General features: G+C 54.6%; 1 non-coding gene across 1 annotated transcript; it reads left to right on the top strand.

The window, feature by feature from the left end:
- Positions 1-3,870: 3,870 nt before the first annotated feature.
- On the top strand, positions 3,871-4,060 carry LOC129651818 (U2 spliceosomal RNA). The gene has a single exon (XR_008714334.1). It is a non-coding gene; the product is annotated as a U2 spliceosomal RNA (small nuclear RNA).
- The last annotated feature ends 8,733 nt before the right edge of the window (positions 4,061-12,793 follow it).

Genomic DNA, 12,793 nt, shown 5'->3' with positions numbered 1-12,793 from the left:
CCCGCTTAAAGGCACCGAGATCCACTTGGAGTCTAGGTTAAAATGATGGGCTTTAAGCTCAGTCTGTGTGTTGGTTGTATTGGGATTTCATTTATACAGGTGACTGACTGACCGAGGCCAGTGCCACTGAAGAAGTTGTATTATTACTTGGAGTTATTATTACTTAGAAGAGAAGAGGGCCTAAAGTAAGAGCCACTGTGTCTTTTGGATACACAAGGCCGGGTCAGCACAAAGTTCAAATCACGTGTAAACCAGAACGACTTCCCCATATTGTCTTCTTTTGTCCTTTCCCATTGACTCTGGCATGCGACCAAGATCTAGGTGCTGGGCGCTGATCTAAGTGCACCGGATAGTGTGGTGGGAAGAGCAGCTGCTGTGGGAATCTGCCCAGGCACCAGGGGACAATTGCACTCATCTCTCGTGCTCGTAAGGTTATGCTCAAAAATCCTCCAAGCTAGGCTTCAGGAGTCCGTGAACTGAGAACTTCCAGATGTTTAAGCTGAGTTTAGAAAATGCAGAGGAACCAGAGATCAAATCGCCAACATTCGCTGGATCCTAGAGAAAGCAAGGGAAACCCAGAAATACCTCTACCTCTGTTTCATTGAGTCGGCTCAAGCCTTTGACTGTGTGGGTCATAACAAACTGGAAAACTCTCAAAGAGATGGGAATACCAGACCATCTTACCTGTCTCCTGAGAAACCTGTATGCGGGTCAAGAAGCAACAGTTATAACCTTCCACGAAACAAGTGACTGGTTCAAACTTGAGAAAGGAGTCCGACCAGGCTGTTTCTTGTCACCCTGTCTATTTAACTTTTACGCGGGGCACATCATGCGAAATGCCGGGCTGGATGAGCCACAAGCTGGAGCCAAGATCGCCGGGAGAAATATCAACAACCTCAGATCTGCGGATGATACCACTCTAATGGCAGAAAGGGACGAGAAACTAAAGAGCCTCTTGCTGCGGGTGAAAGAGGAGAGGGAAAGAGCCGGCTTAAAACTCAACATTGGACTTCCTTGGTGGCCCAGAGGTTAAGAATCTGCTTGCCAATGCAGGGGACATGTGTTCAATCCCTGATCCAGGAAGATGCCACAGGCCATGGGGCAACTAAGCCCCTGTGGCACAACTACTGAGCCCGCACTCTAGAGCCCATAAGCCACAAGTAGAGGGTAGCCCGCGCTCGCAACTAGAGAAAGCCTGCATGTGTCAACAAGGACCCAGTGCAGCCAAAAATAAATCCATAAATAATTTGGAAGAAAAACACCTCAGTGTTAAAAAAGAAAGAACGAAAGAAAACAACACTAAGATCATGACATCTGGTCCCATCACTTCCTGGCAAATAGAAAGGGAAAATGGGGAAGCAGTGACAGATTTCCTCTTCTTGGGCTCTAAAATCACTGAGGATGGTGACTGCAGCCAGGAAATCAGAAGACGATTGCTTCTTAGCAGGAAAGCTATGACAAACCTAGACAGTGTGTTAAAAAGCAAAGACATCACTTGGTCAACAGACGTCCGTATAATCAAGGCTGTGGTCTTTCCAGTAGTCATGTACGGGTGTGAGAGCTGGACCATAAGGAAGGCAGAGGCCGAAGAACTGATGCTCTGGAACTGTGGTGCAGGAGAAGACTCCTGAGCGTCCCTTGGACTGCAAGGAGATCAAACCAGTCCACCTTAAAGGAAGTCAACCCTGAATTCTCCTTGGAAGGACTGGTGCTGAAGCTGAAGCTCTGATACTATGGCCACCCGATGCGAAGAGCTGACTCCTTGGAAAAGATCCTGATGCTGGGAGAGATTGAAGGCAGAAGGAGTAGAGGGTGACAGAGGATGAGAGGGTTGGGTGGCATCACCGATTCACTGGACATGACCTTGGAAAATCTCTGGGAGATGGTGAGGGACAGAGACAGGGACTGGTGTGCTGCAGTCCATGGGGTCAAGGAAGAGTTGACACGACTTGGCACTGAACAATAAGAACAGTTTTGGCTAAGCGGGGTGTGAGACGAGGGTTGGGGTGGAGGGCGGAGAGGGATAAGGAAGGCCTGGAGCAAGTGGGGTTGTGGTTAAGCGGAGTTAAAAAAGCATGTCCATATTTACGTGTGTGTGTGTGTGTGTGTGTGTATTTGTATATGATATGTCTCTCTGGTGCTAGATACTCACAAACTCAAAACCATCTTGGGGCACAGAGGGGCGCCTCTGGTGGCAGAAGGGAGGGGGATGGCTGAAAACGGGCCCACGTTAGGTTTTCTTAGAACCGAGATTCCCACCAGGAGATGACGGCTCAGAGAAGTGTCTGGCAAAGTCACTGTTTCTCCCTAGTGTTTGCTAGTTGAGGGCTGACTCCTGCCAGGCACGTCCAGAGGGGGCCTCCGAGCTAATCTGGCTGGCAGGTTATTAGGGTTCCCTGAGAAGGTGTGAAACAGATCACTCCCCGCCCCCCCCCCCCACCGCCCCCCTTTCCCTCCCACAGGAGAGAGGGAAAACCCAGGACGGCAGGGAGTCACGGAGCCATGAGCCGAGGCAGGGTCAGGTGAGGCCGTGACCCCAGGTGCCACCCACCCTTATAGAAACGCTGGTGCTGTGGGCCTGGTGCCAGCAAACCGGCGCGTGTGTCGCCAGCAACCCTGCGCCCCTCCAAAGTCGCCTTCCTCTTCTGGTGGCTTCCCCCTCGGAGGCACCATCAGTGAGCGGGGCCTGTGCTCCAGGACCGGGCGGGGTCTTGGGACACAGTGGTCAACCCCGCAGGTCAGCTGCCTGCTAGCCGTGTGACCCAGGGCAAGTTTCTTAGCCTCTCTGGTCTCGTTGATCACGACAGTGAAACGAGGATGATAACAGCGTCAATCCTCTCTAGGGTGTCCAGTATCCAAGTGGGTGTGATCACAGCAAAGAATGCAGGGCAGTGACTGCCAGGTGGCTGTCCTGCGAGGCAGTCCCCGGGGCGGGGGGTGGGGGGTCTTTCCCCTCAGGTCTGACAGAACTAGAGAGTCGGTCAAGGGGAGGGCCCACTGTGCTAGTCTCACAGACCCTGCAGCTCTCTAGGGGCTTTGCGGAGAATGGAGAAAAGACAAGAGCGCCCGCCTGGTGATGTGAAAGTCGCTCAGTCGTGTCCGACTCTTTGCCATCCCATGGACTGTAGTCTACCAGGCTCCTCCGTCCGTGGAATTCTCCAGGCAAGAATACTGGGGTGGGTAGCCGTTCCCTTCTGCAGGGGATCTTCCCTACCCAGGAATGGGCTCCAGGTCTCCCACAGATCCCCTGCAGGCAGATTTCACCACCAGGGAAGCCCAACAGTACTGGAGCGGGTAGCCTATCCCTTCTCCCGGGGATCTTCCCGACCCAGGAATCGAATTGGGGTCGCCTGAATTGGAGGCAGATTCTTTACCAGCTGAGCTACCGTCCCAGGGTCTCAGTTAAGGAGCCTGGCCAGGACCGTGGGGAGGAGTCTGGTGTCTGGCGGCCTGGGGCTCACGCGGCTCCCCCGGATGCACAGCCACGACCCCGGGCTCACTTCGGGCTTCGGGAGCACCCGGACCGTTCTTGTCCTGCAGCTCCCGCGCCCCAAGCACAGTCCCCCTGCCTTCGGACCGGAGCTGGCACCTATGGTGCATGGGCAGAGCCTGAGGATGCTGGCCGCGCCCTCAGGGTGGAGGAGGGTGGGTCATGCACATAGTGAGTCATTGTCCCGGGAAGGATGGGGGCCAGGGAGCCAGAAGAGATGTGAGAATTGACCAGAATGTGGAGAACAAGTTGTTTCACTGGTCTGGAGCGGACATGGGCTAGAGAGCCAGGAATGTTGACTGACGACTGACGGGTAGGTTGCTCACGGTGAGCTGAATGGAGAGGAGGGGAGGATGGTGGCTGCCACCCGAAAGAGCACCATTGCTTCTCCGCCTTTTGGCTGAGATCGAGTGTAGTATCTGTTCTTTACCGGCTTAACATCTGATACCTCCTCTATCTGGGAACAATACTGTTAAGTGAGTTTTTGGAGCAAGCAGTTGGCATCGGAGCCTGCTCTGTGTTGCAGCACTTCCCAGGAATGGCGCACTCTCTCTGAGGACAAAACCGGCACCCCCAAATGGTAGGCTTGTTTCTTTTCTGGCCTTTCTCCTCGGAAGATTTCTCTTCTCTTTTGTGTTTTTCACTTGGGCTGTGGGGTTTGTGTGGCTTTTCCCCTGTCTTTGTTTTGTTTTCTTTTAGGCTGATTTTGATTCTTTCAGTTTGATTCAATTGCTTAGTTGTGCTTGGCTTTTCCCTGTCTATTTCCTGTGGTGACCCAAGGGCGAAAGAGCAGATAAAACCTACGAGAGTCTTCTTGGAATGCAGGAACAGAAAAACCAGACCATTATCGGCCTTTCCTTCCCCCATGTTGTAACCGTGAATGGATTTCAGGTCCTCGTGAGCAGTATAACCTGTCTCCCCTCCTACCGCATAGGGAGAAGATATTTGCCTTACTGTTGCCTCCAACCCAGTGTATGTGCTTCATCCAATCAGCAAATGACCCGCAAGACCCCTATCCCACTCTCTGTACTGCCGGGGTCCAGCCCCAGCTGATCCAGGGTATTCGAAGGAGAGACGGCGTAGGCGAGGGTCAGGAAGCAACTGCTTAATTAAACGTTAATTAAGGATATAAAGAATAATAGAATGAGGATAGCTCAGTAGGAAAATTCAGTGGAGAAAAGAGGCTGAGTAGCTTGGTTTATGCGGGAGACCAATAAAACTTCAAGACAAGAAGTTTGCACCACTTACGTAGGCCGCAGGCGTCCTTCCGTTCTCCCGAAGGAGAGGAGACACTGAGGCCTCCCGGGTCGGATCTTAGAAGCCCAGGCATAATTAGCAAGCATGGCGGGTTCCGCGCTCCGGATGGAGACTCAGCCAGAATTTGAGAGAGAGCGTGACATGAGGAGACCAAGTTTCAGTGAACAAGGCCCGCACTTTGTTTTCCAAAGTAATTTTTATACCTTAAGTTACGCATAGAGGATAATGGGGGAAGGGGTGGAGTCATGCAAGGACAGCAGTTCCTGGTTCTAATCGAAGCCAGGCTTTCAAACTTATCATATGCAAAAGTTCAGGTGATTGACATCATCTTCTGGCCAGGAGGCCTGTTAACATTTTAAGAAACTTATTTTTCTCTAAAGGTGATTATTCCAAAGTCAGGCACCAGCCTCCAAAAAAGCACTGGACAAAGCTGCATTCCTATAGGGCAAAGGTGAGGTGGGCTCAATCAAGAAAAGAATTAACTCAAGGGTCCAAGGTTACAAACATTGAGGTTACTACTTACATTTCTATACACCCATTATATCAATCAATACACTGCCAAGGACACAGTAGGTAAGGAGTATGGAGACTTAGCAGCAAACATTGGTCCAACAAGTGAAAAACCCTTCACCAATACAATTTCTAATCAATCTTTTAACTACTCAAAGGAATCTGTGTTTAGGCAGTTTAGAACATCTCCTGCCTCTCACAGTTGGGAGGCTCTGAACAATCACATGTGGCCGGAAAAACCTATTCAGGCAGGCTAGAGGATTTCCAAAGGAGTTTGTAGGTTGAAACACTGTCACACCCAGGAATTATTAACTGGAGCTGTAAGCTAGCTCTTTTTTTCAGAGAGAGGTAGTGGGGGACAGCCCCCATAAAGTCAGAGGTGTAGGTGAAAGCACAAAGCAGAAAGTAGGCAGTCTCTGGTTTGGGGGGTAGATGCTCGAGAATTTCCAGGGGGACTCCTGAGGCTCGATCCCGCCTTTGCGTATGCCGAGCCTCCTTCCTCATGACCTTTGTCATGGGCGGAGTTCCTCACGCTGGCTCCCGGCAGTGATAGAATTCCATTTGAGCTATTCCAGATCCTGAAAGATGATGCTGTGGAAAGTGCTGCACTCAATATGCAATATGCACTCAATATGCAATATGCCGGCTCCCGGCAGTGTACCTTGGGTATAAAAGTGGACTGTGGACTCCTGCTCAACGTCGGTTCTCTCTTGAGCCGGCCCACTGTTCTCCCATTCTAATAAATGTTATTTCCCTCTCATTTTGTCTCATGTCTGGAAATTCTTTTCCAACCTGCGCCCGGACCGCGACACTTCCCTGTTCATCACTAACTCCCAGAGCTTGCTCAAACTCGTATGGCTGATGCCATCCAACCATCTATCTCATCTTCTAGCCTCCCTTTCTCCTTCTGCCTTCGATCTTTCCCAGCGTGAGGTCTTTTCTAAAGAGTCAATCGTTTGATTCTTTAACCTTTAGGTTTCATTTAGGAAGCTCCCCCCACCACCACCACCACCCCCCCCCCATCCGCCCCTTGTTGTTTTTTTTTTTTTAATCTGCAGACTGGTTTCTGGAACGGTCTTTTCTATGGTGCCATAGGAGTGAGTTGTTCCTGTCTGAACTTTTGGTCTTCTCCTGTGTGCTTTGTACAGAAGGCGCTGTCCTAAACTCACAGGCAACAGAGATTTTGGAAGCCCTGACACTCAGGTCTGAAGCGATCAGGGTGAGTCTCATCAGGCTCCATCCTCCTCTCTCGTGCCTCGCACCCATCTCTTCTGTCTCCCAAGCGCCTCCATATCTCCTGAAACTCGGTTATCTGCCAGATCTCCCATATATTTGCTGCCGTTTGTTTCTGGTACCGACTCCAGTTGGTCCCAGAGAGGACGGCAGACTAATGCCTCACAATAACCGTCTTATTGGGGTCTAGAGGCCAGGTTCTCTCATGGAACCAGAGAGAGGGAAGCGATGAGGAAGCAAAGTACGAAAAAGGCTGAGGAGAGAGGGAGAGGCGGAGAGGAATAAACTAAAAGGGGCCATCAGTCTTGCAAAAGCATCTCCTGGGATGGCCCGCGTTGGGGCGGGGGGTGGGATATGTGGATCTCTTCTTTGGTAGAGTCGTGCACACAGGTGGGTAGGGTCAGATCAGCCCTCCTGTGAGCCGACCAAAGACACTTTTGACAGTCGGGCAGAGGGGCACGGTTCTCTGGGGGCAGGCCATTGTGTACGATGATAATAACAAAAGCAACAAAAACCCAAGGTTAAAGTCCAACGCAGAGTCAGAATTGGTTCTACCCTGGACCGTTTCCTAGATATGCCTGGTTCACTCACGCGCCCTCCGCCCCTCACATTGACCCCAACCGACGGTTAGTTGGACGGTGACCATTCTCCGGTAGAAATACCACCCGCGGTGGCCGCGCAAGAGAATAGCTTGGACACGCCCTCCGACGTAGGCGTAGGCGATTGAACTCAGGTTTCTTCAGGTAGCCCTAAGACTGGCTGGGCCCGACCAAACAAATTACAGGCCAATGTCGTCCTCCCTGCAAAGGTCTTTCCTCACAGGGAAGGAAAATTTTCCCTTCCAGACCTACTGTGGGCGGGGGTGTGGGGGGGTGGTGGGGTGGTGTCCAGGGCTCTCGTTGAGATCGTGCTTGGGTCCCGGGCACCAGGCACCACCACCGTAGGGCCATGGTGAGGCGGGAGGTACCTGCCGCTCCCCACCCCCACCCCAGGGTAAAGCAGTTGGAGATGCATTCTCTATTGACCAAAAGCTCCAAGAGGAGAAGGGCAGGGCACTGAGGGCGAGCGGGCTGGGCGAGCGCCCAGACCACACCTTTCTCTTTCTGGAAGTCAGGAGACCTCCCTGACCACACAGGCACAGAGAGGCTCCTTGGAGGTCAAAGGGGAGTGATGCTAACTAACGCTAGGCTACCCACAGGCCTCTTGGGTAGAATCCAGTATGGCTAAGAGATGCATGCACACCTATGGAAGGACCCTGAGATATACCAAATATGGCCTGTGAACCAAATGAATCCAAATGATCGGCCAAAGGAAACCTAGAGAAATGCCTCCTAAAAGCAACTCAAGGGACTTCCCCGGTGGTCCGGTGGTTAAGACTTTGCCTTCCAACGCAGAGGGGGAAGGTTCGATCCCTGGTTGGGGGAGCTATGATTCCCACAAGCCTTGTGGCCGAAAGATTTAAAAAATAAACTCAAAAAGTAATTCAAGCCCCTACAAGGGTGCGACTCGGGGACTCTCCCTCTGCGTCTGCCCGTGTGCCTATCCGCACATAGCGTACTCTTTTCCTCTCAATAAATGCCCCACTTGTTCCGCTACTTTCCGTCTCCCTGGGAATTCCTTTGTGCAGAGCCGAAGGGCCAGGGTCCTTGTCACTGACCACGGGTCTAGCGGCTAGGACCCGGGGCTTTCACCGCCGCGCCCCAGCCCCAACCTCCGGCTGGGAACCCAAGCGCCGCTCCAAGCCACTGCGGGCCTAGGTCTCCCGAGATCAATTGGACCGGACTGTCTCAGGAGGGGCCCGAGGCTCGCTGTACTTCCAAGCTCCACAGGTGTTTCCGAAACAGGAGGGAAGGGGGCAGGGCACAACTTCTGAAAGTGTGGCATAGCCCGAGGACACAACAGACATTCATTAGAATCACATGGGTCTAAGATGGGCTTCCCTGGTGGCTCAGATGGTAGGAAGAATCTGCCTGCAATGCAGGAGACCGGGTTCGACCCCTGGGTCGGGATGATCCCCTGGAGAAGGGAATGGCTGCCCACTCCAGTACTCTTGCCTCGAGAATCCCACGGACAGAGGAGCCTGGCGGGCTACAGTCCGTGGGGGTCTAAGCTGGCAGAGAAGTCAGCTTCAAGCAGACCTTGATTCTCAATCAGCAAGCTAAAGGACCTACCCAGAGGCGCCGTGACAGTTCCAAGGCACTGTCGAAAGACCAAAAAGTGGGCAGTGGCCCAATTCCTGGAAACCTCCACCCCTTCCCCCAAATAGTTGGAATGATCCTCCCACTCTCTGTCGGTGCCCAGTCGCTCCGTCGTGACCCCACGGACTGCAGCTCGCCAGGCTTCCCTGTCCTTCACCATCTCCCGGAGCTGGCTCAAGCTCACGTCCTTTGAGTCGGTGACGCCACCCAACCATCTCATCCTCCGTGGTGCCCTTCTCCTTCTGCCTTCCGTCTTTCCCAGCAGGAGGGGCTTTTCCAGTGGGTCAGCTCTTCGCCTCAGGGGGCCAAAGCACTGGAGCTTCAGCTTCAGCATCAGCCCGTCCAATGAATATTCCGGGTTGATTAGCCTATCAGCTGATCAACTCATTAGCCTGTGAAATTACCCGGCCCATGAAAGCTCACGTGCCACGTCTGGAGGCCGCCACACTCGCCCTCTGTGATGGCCCACACTCTGCCTACGGAATGTGTTTCTCTCTGAATCAATCCACTTCTTACCTATCATTGTGTCTCTCACTGAATTCTCTCTTCGATAGGACATGGAGAACCTGAGCTTCATCAGCTCTTGAAACGAGGTACCGTGGGTTTTGGCTCTGTCGGAGGCCCAGCCACGTGGATTGGAGTCCCAACCTGGGTGTGGCCGGGTTCGAGTCCCGGGCTGAGGTAGAGGGCTTCGTTTCGGCTGCCCGGCGTGCCTCCGGAAGCACTGCTCAGAGGCCCACGTGTTCTGACACACTGACTTTTCCTTGACAGGGAAAAGGTTCGATGCGCTCCCGCGGGTGCCGGTCGAATCGGCGTAGGACGGCGCCAGACCGGTTTGGGGTATAACCCGCCGCGGGCACTCGGTGGACAGTGGACGCGTGAGGAAACACCGAATTCGAGGGTTGTGTCACGGACAGGAGTCCACCCAGTCTGGTGGGGAGGCCTGTGGCCCCGTCCTGGAAAATGTTGAGCGCAAGCCCCATAGAATTCCGGGTCGCATCTCCCCATCCCCCTACCCCAAATTTGTCCTGCGTACGGAGACTGAGGACCCCCGCCAGATTCCCCCCCGCCGCCCACCACCACCACCACCACCACCACCAGGACACAACACACAGGCACCTAGGGGGTCCGAAAAGATCGACAAGTCACATGATGAGGCTTCCCAGGGAGAGCGGGGTGGCCCTCCACGGTAGACTAAGAGCCAGGAAAGGAGGCCAGGTCGGTGTGCTGAGGGTGGTGAGAAATGGAACATTTCCCTCCGCATCAGTAAACAAGGACGTCGCAGTCATCAGCAATCGCGGCCATCACGGGAGGGCGAGCCGGTGAGCCCTGCTCGGGACTGAAAGACTACCTGCCGTCTAGCGGCCATCCCGCTGCGGCCACTCCCTCTAGGTGAGCCCCGAGGAAGCCCGGGATGTGAAAAGCACAGGATGGTGGCCCCGGAGCGCTGAGATGCGCATCAAAGGCATGATTTCCGTGAGCCCAGGCTCGAGCATCTCCCCATGTATGGAAACGCGCTAAATTCCTTAACTTGGGATGCCTGGTTTTCTTTCATATACAGAATAGGAAACACCTTTTGACGTTCAGACCGCCTGCCCTTTGTGGCAAAACTTGTGTGTCACCTGGCTCCTTCCCCCACCGCCCACCTCCTCCTGGCGGTTCTCTCAGGGTCGCTTCAGACGCTGACCCCGGGGCTGGAAGTCCTAAATATTCCCGCTGAAGAAAACGCAAGTCTCAACTTCTAGGTCGTGGATTTTTTTTTTTTTTTAAAGTGGACAGTGCTGAGCAGAGGGGCGGCCGGCGGGAGACTTTTCTCATCAGCTTGCCGGGGTCCAGGGTGAGAGGGGACGAGGGAAGGGCGAGGCTTAGCAGCTCTCGGCCATAACCTCAAGGCAGAGTCAGACTCTCCATCACACACCGCCAGCTGCTTTCTCTTCCGTGAAACTCGGGTGGAGAGCCGCCTTGATGGGCACCGTACAGAGGGGTCAGAGAAGCGCCTTGATCTGAGCTAGGAGGGCTCCGGCCTGGGTAAAGGTGGGGCACAGCAGGGCCGTGCTGGTCGCCCCCCCCCCCCCCCCCCCCCCCCCCCGCCCCGGAGAAGCTGAAGCCAGCCGGCCCAGTCTGGGATACGGAAGGAGTCTGTGAGGGGAGAGACGTGGGGTTGGGGGATGATGACTGTAAGAAAGAGCCCACTAGAAGCAAGCGTTCCCCGGAGGAGCTGTGAGGCCCAGATCACACCCTCGCGGCGTCTCGGCGGGTCAGCGGGGTGCAGGCCACGGCCCTCCTTCCCCCAGCGTTCCCCCTTGCTTTGCACCTCTGCGTTCTCGCCCACGCTCTTGCCAAGAGCCTCCCAGAGGCTCTTGCCTCCAGGTTCGCCCCCTCATGTCAACATGACCGGCCCGCACACCGCCAGCGCCCCCAGTGAAACTCTAACCTGTCCCGTAGGCCGTCTCCCGGGTCTGGAAGGCCTTCCTGACTCGGCTGGCTTCCTGTCTGTTCTTCGCACCTTCTCACTTATTGGGTGTGTCCGGGTAGGGACCCCGAGCCACACGGGAGAGGCCTGGAGCCCTGAGGAGGTCACACCAGGTGGGAGCCGCACCCAGTCGTCCACCTCTCAACAGTTCCCTCAAGAGCTTCCCAGGTGGCGCAGTGGCAAAGACTCCGGCCTGCCAGTGCGGGAGACGCAGGAGACGCGGGTTCGATCCCTGGGTCGGGAAGATCCCCTGGAGTAGGAAACGAAACGGCAACGCGCTGCAGTTACTCGCCTGGAAAATTCCATGGACAGACGAGCCTGGCAGGCTACCGTCCATGGGGTCGCAAAGAGTCGCACGGGACTGAGCGACTGAGCACACACAGGGTCCCTTCCTCATCACACCGGCGGGGGTGGGGTCCCGGCCATTCGGCTCCTGGGCGGGACACGTCCGGGGCCGGGGAACAGGAGCGGTGTCTGGCCCTGGGACCCAGCACAGGCCCTGGTGGGTCGAGTCTCGGGTGGTTAATGACCGGTTGTCAGAACCGGTGGTGAAGGCGGCCAGCCCGGACCCCAGCTCCGACACTCACATCTGTGTACTCTCAGGCAAACCCATGTCCCAGGGGTAAAGGCAGGCGCCTTCTCACTCGGCCTCCTGGTCGGGCAGAGGGTCGGTCCACTCCATAGTGCCCGTCACTTCCGGAACCGGCATCCGTTCTCCGGAGAAGGGTCATTCCTGTAAGGGATTCCTACTTGGCCTTGAAGGGTCACCTCTCAGTGTCGGGCTCTGTCTGATTGGGTGTACCACCCACCGTCTGCATGGACGGGATCGGTCAACCCGTGGCCTCGGAGTATCAAAGGTGGTTAGGGCTGTGAGCTCTGCTACATTTTAAAGGCAAGTCCAGGCCTATGACTCCAAAATGCACATGGGACGCCGTTGAGGCTTACAGGTGGCATCTCAAACAGGTGGTATGAGGGGAAAACTCGCTCATTCACACTGTGCTCCAGAGGAAGGTGGGGCGGTGGTCAAGAATCTGCCTGCCGACGCGGAGACGCAAGAGGCGCGGGTTCCATTCGTGCGCGTGGGGAAGATGCCCTGGAGGAGGAACAGGAAATGGCAACCCGCTCCAGGATTCTTGCCTGGAAAACTCCATGGACAGAGGAGCTTGGCGGGCCTACAGTCCGCGGGGTCGCCAAGAGTCGGGCGCGACTGAACACGACCAGCCAACCCCGGGAAAGTATCCCCCGGCTGGACGACGTCGATGTTGAGGGAGAAGAAGAAGAAGAAGAAGAAGACCTAGAGGAAGATTTAGGAAATGACTTCATAAGTCCTTTCGACTCAAAATGTGAAAGATATCTTTTTTAAATTGATAAATATGACGATATAAAAACGGAACCTTTAAACAATGCAATCATCATCACCTTAAGCAAAGCCCAACCGCAAAGCCGGCAGGAATAGGGAAGAGGGTCGAAGACCACCGACAGGGAGGTTATTAATAGCTCACAGAGAGAAAATGTAAAGGCTTCTCTGAAACAGGATGGGACGCTCAACTTTATTTACCCACGAGAGAAAACCGCATATCCGAGCTAGGCCGAGGTCCCGTTTTCACCTGAGAGATCCACCCCTCGCGCTTT

This window comes from Bubalus kerabau, chromosome 4 (genome assembly GCF_029407905.1).
Source record: "Bubalus kerabau isolate K-KA32 ecotype Philippines breed swamp buffalo chromosome 4, PCC_UOA_SB_1v2, whole genome shotgun sequence".
Taxonomy (NCBI): Eukaryota; Metazoa; Chordata; class Mammalia; order Artiodactyla; family Bovidae; genus Bubalus; species Bubalus kerabau.
The sequence above is the reverse complement of the archived record's forward strand: the minus strand, read 5'-3'. Positions and strand labels throughout refer to the sequence as shown.